The sequence below is a fragment of the Rutidosis leptorrhynchoides genome, chromosome 2 (genome assembly GCF_046630445.1).
Source record: "Rutidosis leptorrhynchoides isolate AG116_Rl617_1_P2 chromosome 2, CSIRO_AGI_Rlap_v1, whole genome shotgun sequence".
NCBI classification, from domain to species: domain Eukaryota; kingdom Viridiplantae; phylum Streptophyta; class Magnoliopsida; order Asterales; family Asteraceae; genus Rutidosis; species Rutidosis leptorrhynchoides.
The window spans coordinates 462,138,556-462,148,957 of record NC_092334.1 but is presented as its reverse complement, the minus strand read 5'-3'; the positions used below and the strand labels follow the sequence as shown (position 1 = coordinate 462,148,957).

The 10,402-nt window shown below is 40.5% G+C and overlaps 1 long non-coding RNA gene across 1 annotated transcript in view; it reads left to right on the top strand.

Moving 5' to 3' along the window:
• The window catches only part of LOC139892541 (uncharacterized), a 39,224-nt gene extending 29,116 nt beyond the window's left edge, over positions 1-10,108 (top strand). Inside the window, exon 5 of the long non-coding RNA XR_011774136.1 lies at positions 9,968-10,108. This is a non-coding gene — a long non-coding RNA (uncharacterized lncRNA). The remainder of the gene's footprint in view (positions 1-9,967) is intronic.
• Positions 10,109-10,402: the final 294 nt, after the last annotated feature.

The following is a 10,402-nucleotide window of genomic DNA, read 5'->3' as shown; positions in this document are numbered from 1 at the left end:
AATTACGCGCTGATAGGTTGCGCCTGCGTTTTTTAATCCGAAGGGCATCTTCTTATAACAGTACATACCTTGCGGCGTATGAAATGCAGTTTTGTCCTCATCTTCCGCAGCCATTAAGATTTGGTGATAACCCTTGTATGCATCTAGAAAACACTTGTACCGAAAACCTGACAGTGATTCCACCTTCCAATCTATCTCCGGGAGAGGATAGTTGTCCTTGGGACATGCTTTATTAATATCCTTAAAATCAACACACATCCGCCACTTACCGTCAGCCTTTTTCACCAACACCGGATTAGCAACCCATGTCTGATAGAGCACTTCCCGCAAGATGTTTGCTTTGACTAGGTTATCTACTTCTGCGCACAACCAATCACTGCGTTCAAGAGCCATATGCCGCTTCTTTTGCCTAACGGGCGTGAGTGATGGATTAACATTCAATTTATGTTCCGCAATATCTCGCGGAACCCCAGTCATGTCTGATTCGCGCCACGCGAAAACATCTGCGTTTGCGGATAATATTCCATGTAGCTTAGCCTTGGTTTCAGCTGACAAACCTGCGCCGATTTTAATTCGCTTATCCGGATGTAAACGATTCGCTATGACCGCACAGTTTGCGAGTTGTTCCCCCACGCTGGGAGTGCTTATAGGCACAACTGAGCCACACAACTCAGTTTTTTGATGTGACACAATCGTGGCAACGCCTCCCACTGTAGGAAACTTAATCAAGCCATGCACCACTGATGGTATAATGTTAAAACGCCGTATGAAGTTTCTTCCTAGCAGCGCGTTATAACACGAAGTCGATCGGACCACATAAAAATCAACCAAATCATGTCTGACCATCTGCGGATTCCTGTCATCCGCAAGCTCTACCATCAGCTCTATCCGCCCTATCGGCCATGAGCTTTCTCCGGAGAACCCAGATAACGTAACATCAGACCGGCGTAGCTGCGTCTTAACTTCTGCAGGAAGGAAACGATAGCAATGTTCGTACATAATGTCGACGCCACTCCCGGTGTCAACATGCATGCGTTTAATTTGTACTCCGCAAGTAGGGATACGACACTTGATGATAATGGGCTCGTTAACTGTGTCGATTGACATTACAGGAGGAAACATGATTGGGAGAAGTTCCCAGTCATGATGATCATTGTATTTTCTCCTCTGGCTAACTTTCTCTGCGTCAACCATATTAATGGTTAAGTCCGCGTTTTTTGCTTTATCAACTTTTTGCCATGCGAAAGTTTTAGCCTTCGAACCTTCCTCTGCGAATTTTCCCTTGTCCTTCTTAGGTGGTTTTAGGTGATCCAATTTACCTGTGCGTAGTGCCTCGAGCACTCGTTCCATCAAGTTTTTGCATCGATTAGTGTCATGCCCGTAGTCGTCATGGAATTCGCAATACTTTGTTTTATCCCGCTTACCAAATTCTGTAAGCGGAGTTGGAACCGCAAAGGTTGCGCATACCGGTTCGGTTGCCAAAATTTCTTTTGGCATTTTAGACAAACTTTTAAGCAGCGCATAGTTCTGGTTATTGATGCCTCGCTGATTATTGTTTCGATAATTGCCACTTGATTTCCCTTTATCATTCCTGATAGGACCGCCTCTAGGATACCTTCCGCGAGAGTTGTTACCACGATTTTGATCGTGCGAATGATCATCGTCGTCCTTCCTCTCGTTGAGTGAGCTAGCTGTTGGGATATCATTATCTTCGCCACTCCGCATATAGTCGTGGCATTCATTAAGCGCCTCAGCATAAGTTGTTGGGACTGTATGGCGCAGACGCCTTACCAGTGTTGGATGACGTTCTGAGTTTATACCATGTATGAGTCCGGAAATCTGTTGCTCTGGTTTGAGATCTGGTATGCGCAGACACTCATTAGTATATCTTGTGAGAAATTCACCCAAAGATTCCTTGGATTTCTGCACAATATCATGACATTCAATATGAGTGCGTTTGCGTGGCCCCTGATTCTGATATTGCAGCAAGAATTTCGTCCGCAGGTCCATAAACTCGGCTATACTACCCGCCGGCAGCTTATTAAACCATTCACGAGCAATACCCTGCAGTGTCATTGGAAATATCTGACGCGCAACCGGATCCACCCAACCTTGAGTGCGCATTGCGCCTTCAAAAAGCTGTAAGAAGTCATCTGGATCAGTTAAGCCATTGTAAGTACCTAACGTATGAGGTATCTTTGGCGCAGATGGAAACGGATATGTAGCTATATGCGGAGGAAACTTATCAAAAGTTGTTGGTAGCTCAAAAGGTGGTTTAACCGGGTCACCTTTGAGCCCTGCGAAGAAACGCCTCATCATATCCTGAACAAAATCAGGTTGTGAAAACAGGTGAACCATGTCGGGAGGTGCCGCCTGCATAAATTGGCCTGCGAGATTCGCCTGCCCCTGAATATTTTGCCATGGCTGCCCTGGCGTCTGCGGATACAGCCAAGGCTGATTTGGAAAAGAAGGCAGGCTTGCAGGCGCAGAGTATACGGGTATCTGAAAAGGTGCCGAAACCTGTAGCGCAGATGCCTGCGAGACCTGAGGATATGCCGCTATAAGCCCAACCGTATGCGCAGTGCTTTGCTGTTCTGCGGTTATCGGCGTCCAGTGAGAATTGGCATCCGGAATGACACCGAACCCCCAACTATTAAGTAATGCCTGCGCATCCGCAGGAGTCAAAAACTGCGAAATTGGACGTGGTGGTTGCCAAGGTTGCAGCGGTGTAAACGATGAATTCTGCTGCACACTCTGTGTCTGCAGAGGGATTGAAACCGTGGTACTATAAATAGGTACCTGGCCGCAGCATACTACGTGCGGGCCTACTGTTTCACCGCTAGTGCCTACCAAGATGACCCTTGGATCCACTGCGGAAAAATCCAACCGCGTGGTGGTAACTGGCGAGTTTGCCCTTGGCGGTGTAATCCCATCTGGATATATCGGCTTATACCTCTGAAAAGGCTCACCGGATACAGGTGGAAGATAAGGCGCGTATCCCGCCCCTGTAGTCATAGCCTGCGTATGCTGACTGCCAGATGGTGTGTTTTGATTATCCGTTTGAGTACGTTCCGACGAGTCCCCGGAAGTCATGATACTGTTAAAAGAAAAAATTCAAAAATATATTTCGTGAATAATAACCATTATAATTCAAAACCTTTTAAAAGAAAAAGCAATTAAACGGTCTTGAACTAATTTGGCTCTCAATGAAAGCACCACTTGATCATGCATGTTTTCACCATAGGGTTTAACATGCCTGCTCCATACGTTGGTGGGGTTTAAGGATCTTAGAACAAGGCTCTCCGGTCCGGCTACCGTGAATAACCCTGGCTGACATGACGATGTCGGCGGGGTGGCCAAGTGATTAAGTCCACCTTCGATAGCGGTCGCTGATCAGAAGGCCCCAAATAAGGTTGTAGGTGCTAGTTTAATGAAGAACTAACCTGTTAACCTTGAAGAGACGGAGAATGATGCTTAATTACGTAAGACGTGTGGTAGATGGTAGTTACGTAATGTGATGATGTTTAGAATGATAGTTAGGGTTTGTATATATAGGCAAACCCTAATTCTAGAACCATCCGAGATAATGGCAATCCTTTCCATAACGAACTCCCCCGAATCACGGATGTAATTATGGAAAAGATATTTACTTGATAGCCAAGTAATCGCTGTACCGGGAACAAAGGCATTAGATACGAACCCGCATACCGCATAACGCACATGAGCACACGCATACGCACAATAGTGGGTGCCCGCATACATATGGGGTACGCATGCGGGTTGCGGTATCATTACTAAATGTTCTCGGCCTTCAGATATAAATCCTTTAGGTTGAGCCATGAACACATCTTCATGTAAATCTCCATTAAGAAATGTCATTTTGACATCCATTTAGTGTAACTCCAAGTCAAAATGAGCTACTAAGGCCATTACGATCCTTAGGGAGTCTTTTCTCGATGCAGGAGAAAACATTTCCTTGTAATCAATGCCCTCTTTTTTAGTATACCTTTTCGCAACCAAACGAGCTTTGTAACGCTCGACATTTCCATTTGGGTCAAGTTTAGTCTTAAAGAATCACTTGCATCCAACGGGTTTTTGCACCTTTTGGTAGTTCAACAAGTTTTCAAAAGTCATTTTTTGCTCATTGAGTTCAACTTATCATTCATTGCTTCCCCTCCAATGAGCAGATTGGTCATAAGTAATGGATTCTTCATATGAATCAGGGTCATTGAATTTCCCTAAGTCAAAAATCAGCCTCATTCAAATAGGTATAGTAATCGTCAAAATTCGTGGTTCAACATTATTCACGGGGTTAGGTTCATTTTCCTCGACATTATTTAGATGATCATGAGAAGTTAAGTGATCATTCGAGTCAAGTGGCGTATTAATCGGGATGGGCACATGAATTATAGATGTGTCATCTCGAGCCTTTTGAAGTTCAATTCTTCTAAATGAACGTCTCCCACTGTTGTTAGCATTCTCAAGAAATTCATCATGGCGTGTGTCGACAATTCTGGTAGTGTGAGACGGGCAATAAATCGGTAACCGTTTGATCGTTCTGAGTATCCAATGACGAAGCAACTAATGGTTTTTAAGTACAGTTTTCGTGATTGAGGATTGTATATTTTGCTTCGGCCGGACATCCCCAAACTCGTAGATATCGTAAGCTAGGTTTCCTTCCTGTTCAAATTTCATATGGTGTTTTCGGGACATTTTTTGAAGGAACTCTGTTAAGGATGTGAACAGCCGTTTTCAATGCCTTAGTCCAAAGAAATTCAAGAAGGTTTGAAGTTGCTAACATACTACGAACCATGTCCATAAGGGTGCGATTTCTCATCTCAGCAACACCATTTTGCTAAGGGGTACTCGGCATGGTATATTGGTTAATGATCCCATGATCCTTGCAAAAGTCAAAGAAAGACCTAGGAGCTTGACCAACATATGTATGTCTACCAGATTATTCACCTCCCCTATCTGATCTGACCACTTTAATTTTCCATTCAAGATGATTTTCAGCTTCCGCTTTAAATGTTTTTAACATTTCAAATGATTCGTATTTTTCATTAATTAAGAACAGGTACATGTAACGCGAGTAATCGTCAATGAAGGTAATGAATGATTTATGACCACTAATGCCCGAAAGAAAAAGGTCCACATATATCAATATGTACTAGTTCTAATAATTTGGTACTTCGTGTGGCACCTTTCTTATTTCTTTTGAACATTTTTCCCTTTATGCAATCTACACATTTTCAAAATCATAGAAATCAAGATGAGGTAAAATTTCATCTTCCACGAGTCTAGTTATCGTGTCACGTTTCTCCTATTTTGAATCTCATCATCATTAACGTTATATGATAATAGAGATTCTGAAAATTGGTTATCTAAACATTATTGAAAAAGAATTCCCTCAAGACAACAAGTTCCAACAACACGGGAATTTAATATAATATACACTTTATTGTATCCAAACGTAAATAGAAAGTCATCAATAATTAGTTTAGATACAGATATTAAGTTTCGGGTCATGCTCGGTACATAAAGAGTTTCATAAAGATTTAAACAAAAGTCACCTTCCAAAATTAATGAAAGGGTTCCTACAAGTTCAACATTTAAATCAACTCCATTCCCAACTTTAACCGTTCGTTGTCCCGACTTTAACCGTTCTGTAAGAATTAGCAATGTGTACCATGGATCCAGAGTCAATCCACCATGAATTAATAGGGACATTAATATTAAAAGTTCCATTAATCATAAAAGATTCAAATATACCTTTCTTTGCTAATTATTTCTTGAATTTCAGACAGTCCCTTTGAATATGCACATTCTTACGGCAAAATTTGCATTTTGGACCGCCTTTGAATGAGCTAGTATTTGCACCTATTTTCTCGACTTTATGTAATGTAAGAATATCTCCACTTGAACCCTTACCCTTCCATGAACCCTTTCTCTTTATGGAGTTTGTAGTAGTAATGTGAGCGACATCAGGTTTTTCTACTTTAAGGTGTTCTTTCTCTTGCACACACATGACAATCAATTCACTCATTGTCAATTTCTTCTTTTGCGTATTATAATTGATCTTGAAAGGACCAAACGACGTAGGGAGAAATGTCATAATGAAATAAACTAAAAAACCTTCACTGATTTCCATGTTCATGCCTTTTAGTTTGTTTGTCATATCACTCATCATCATAATATGGTCACGTACACCACTAACGCCATCATACTTGGTAGTCAACATTTTGAGGATCAAAGTACTTACATTGGCTTTTGAAGTCCCTTTAAATTGTTCTTCAGAGTCAGGAATGGTTCCTTAGATAGCAACGGATATGGAGTTCTTAATGATCATGAGCGACATACGGTTAGATCACTTCCAATGTTCATAAACACGTTTTTGATCTGATGTACTAGCATCAGTAAGTGGGGCAGGAGGATTAGTACGAAGCACATGATCGAGATCCATAACTCCGAGAGTAAGTTTCACTTGATCTCTCCGTGTTGAGAAGTTAGTACCACTTAAGGGTTCAATTCTGTATAAGTAATCCGTGTTAGAAGTTGAGGTAGAAGCTGACATAGATTGAAAATTAAATAAAACTTTTTAGGAACACCAAAATAATAGGCATATAAGATGTTGTGTTCAATTATCAACCTCGCGTTGGTTGAGTTGATAATTGAGTCATTATACATCTTTCACTAGACCCAGCATTCATGCATTGCATATTACACATCACCAAGTTAACACACAAATAGCTGATGGACCGGTTATTTAAATCAATATAAAAGTTACTATCAATTGAATTGAATTGATCGCTGTCCATAAAATATTTGTAAAATTATATGATCAATTTCTTAAACTTTAATAAATGAATTAATTCTTGTATTCAAATAATTTAATGATATTACTCAAATAGAGTATCATTTTGAACAATATCATGTAACCAACATAATTCATTTTCATTATGATAACCATGTAACCGACTTAGAGTCATGCACCGAAGTCGAAAGTAAACCTCCTCATGGGAACAAACAACAGACATTCGGTAAAGATTATTAAAAGTATTGGGGTTAGGAACGACACCATGACCACAGATTCCTGGCTTCACCCTATGAATGATGGCAGTATCGATTAGGTGCAATCTTAACCCAAAGTGTCTTATAAACTGTTTCACTAGTAAAACATGATTCAACAAGGTATACAAACTCAAAATATGATATTCTCGTCATGTAATGTGATAATGGCAAAGCGAAGGCACAATTATATTAGACTTCTTAGTGTTCTTGTTGTTATCATGTGAGTTGGACTATCCTTATGGATATTGTGCAATCTTGACCCATATGAGGTTTAAGTGTCTTTTAAACTGTTTTACAGATAGGACATGATTTGGAATAGTATACAAACTCAAAATATGATATTCTTAGGTGATCATGGCAAAAAATAGGCGCGGTAATAATAGACTTGTGAGTTCTTGCTGTTATCAGATTAATATGAGACTCTCTTTACGGATATTGTTAAATAGTAACAGGTTAAGTCAGGTTAAGTCACTGATTGCATAATCATATTGTTATTGTATATACTGTGAGTATGTGAATATGTGTATTGTGTTTACCGTCTTGGTATTGTCGGATGGAAGAGGTCAACTTTCGACCGGATTAGTTGGGTCTAATTGTTACTGTCTGAGTAATATAGTTCAAATGACGCATGTGTTGCGCCATGAAGGCTATATTAATGAGTTAGTAGTAAGGTTTATCGGTAAACTCTAGCCCGATCAGCTATGGGTTGAAGATCAGGCCAGGCTGCCGATTCTGTTGAGATACTTCTGTTATGTGTTATATGATTTAGATTGAGGTTGGACTTGGGACTTCATAGTGATATTCACATCTTCTCCCCTCCAGGTTACAGATTAGGTGCTTTATACTCGGGACGGGAGAAGTTAGATTTGATCTTAACAAGACCCCGGTCTGCCCGCGCGTTGGGGCCTTTCGGGTTGCATACTCATTTAACGTCGCGTTATGTAATTAAAAAATCAAAAGCGCGTTTCTGAATGTGGGGTATGCTTGAAAGGTAATCTGAAATATTGAGCGTTTTTAATTAGCGTATGTTTCACGTGTACCCGGTTCTTTTGTGTTCGCAAAATTATTTCGAGTTGAATGGTGATGTCGAAAAAATTTATTGCGCGGTGAGCGGGAAGATACGGCCAGATAAAAATGTTGGTGAAGTTTGGTTAAGTGTTTTAATAAAATAATAATTTACAGTTTATTCCCCTGAAGAAATTGCAGTTTGGACCATATGGTTAAGGGAGTGATTTTCTAAATTTTGTGGAGGTGTCGTTTTCACCTCGATGGAACCACAAAGTTTGGGTAGGCAATTAGTATATTTATAATATGTTTGACACACCTATTATAACTCTGTTATAACTCTAATGTTTTGTATTTGTATTGATACTTTTTGATGAATGTTTGTAAACGTAACACTGGTAAATGTGGTTGTATGACACTAATATGCTATAATATTTAATAGTTTGAATATATTATTTCGTGGTGATATAAAAAATATATGAACAGTGTTACAAGTTAGTCCAAGATGGAGGAAATGCCTCATGTCCTAGTTGAAGGACATGCACTCCTCCGTCTCGAGACGAGACATGGGCTCATGGCTCATGTCCAAGTTAGATGGCATGGGAACGGGCCCATGTCCAAAACGAGAGACCTATCCTTGGACGTGGGACCTGGATCACGTCCAAGATGGGGGACCAGGCCCGGACGTGAGACCTGACTCGCGTTTCTAAGACGGAAGACACGACGCGAGTTTGAAACAGCCATGACCAAATTTGAGGACATGACTCATGACTAAATTTGAGGACATAGACCATGACCGAATTTGAAGGCATGCCCCATGTTCCAGATGGGGACATGGGCATGGGCCATGTCCATGTTAGAAGACATGTTATAGGACATGGACGTAGCTCATGTCCGATATGATGGGGGCATTTTCTATTCTTTGGATGAAATGTCCATATTGAAGAGAAGATGGATCGCATTTTCTATTAGGAGGTCTTTTTCAGTTATTTTATTTCTGCCATGTCTATGGCTCGTGTTGTTTTACTGATAGGACATGATTTGGAAAGGTATACAAACTCAGAATATGATATTCTTAGGTGGTAATGACAAAAAGAAGGCTCGGTAATATTAAACTTATGAGTTCTTGCTGTTATTATGAGGTGAGTGAGACTATCCTTACGGATATTGTTAAATAGTAACAGCTTAAGTCACTGATTGCATGATTATACTGTTATTGTATATACCGTTATTGTATATACCGTGAGTATGTGAATATGTGCATTGTGTTTACCGTCTTGGTATTGTCGGATGGAAGAGGTCAACTTTCGACCGGATAGGTTGGGTCTAAACTGTCTGAGCAATATAGTTCAAATGACGCATATGTTGCGCCAGGAAGGCTATATTAGTGAGTCAGTAGTAAGGATTATCAGTATACTCTAGCCCGATCAGCTTTGGGTTGCAGGTCAGGCCACCCCGCCGGTCCTCTTGAGATACTTTACATATGTGTTATATGATTTAGATTGAGGTTGGACTTGGGACTTTATAGTGATATTCACTTAACTTCGTGCTAATCCTCCACATCTTCTCCCCTCTAGGTTACAGGCTAGGTGCTTTATGCTCAGGATGGGAGAAGTTATATTTCGATCTTAATATGTTTAACACACCTGTTATAGCTCTAATGTTTTGTATTTGTATTTATACTTTTTGATGAATGTTTGTAAACGTAACACTGGTAAATGTGGTTGTATGACACTAATATGCTTTAATATTTAATAGTTTGAATATATTATTCCGTCGTGACATAAAAAATAGATGAACAGTGTTACAAGTTAGTCTAAGGTTGGACTTGGGACTTTATAGTGATATTCACTTAACTTCGTGCTAATCCTCCACATGTTCTCCCCTCCAGGTTACACGTTAGGTGCTTTATGCTCAGGATGGGAGAAGTTAGAGTTCAATCTTAATATGTTTGACACACCTGTTATAACTCTAATGTTTTGTATTTGTATTGATACTTTTTGATGAATGTTTGTAAACGTAACACCGGTAAATGTGGTTGTATGACACTAATATGCTTTAATATTTAATAGTTTGAATATATTATTCCGTCGTGATATAAAAAATAGATGAACAGTGTCACAAGTTAGTCCAAGATGGTGGAAATGCCTCTTGTCCTAGTTGAAGGACATGCAGTCCTCCGTCTCGAGACGAGACATGGGCTCATGTCCAAGTTATGGCATGGGAGCGGGCCCATGTCCAAAACGAGAGACCTAGCCTTGGACGTGGGACCTGGACCACGTCCGAGACGGGAGTCCAGGCCCGGACGTGAGATCTGGCTCGCGTT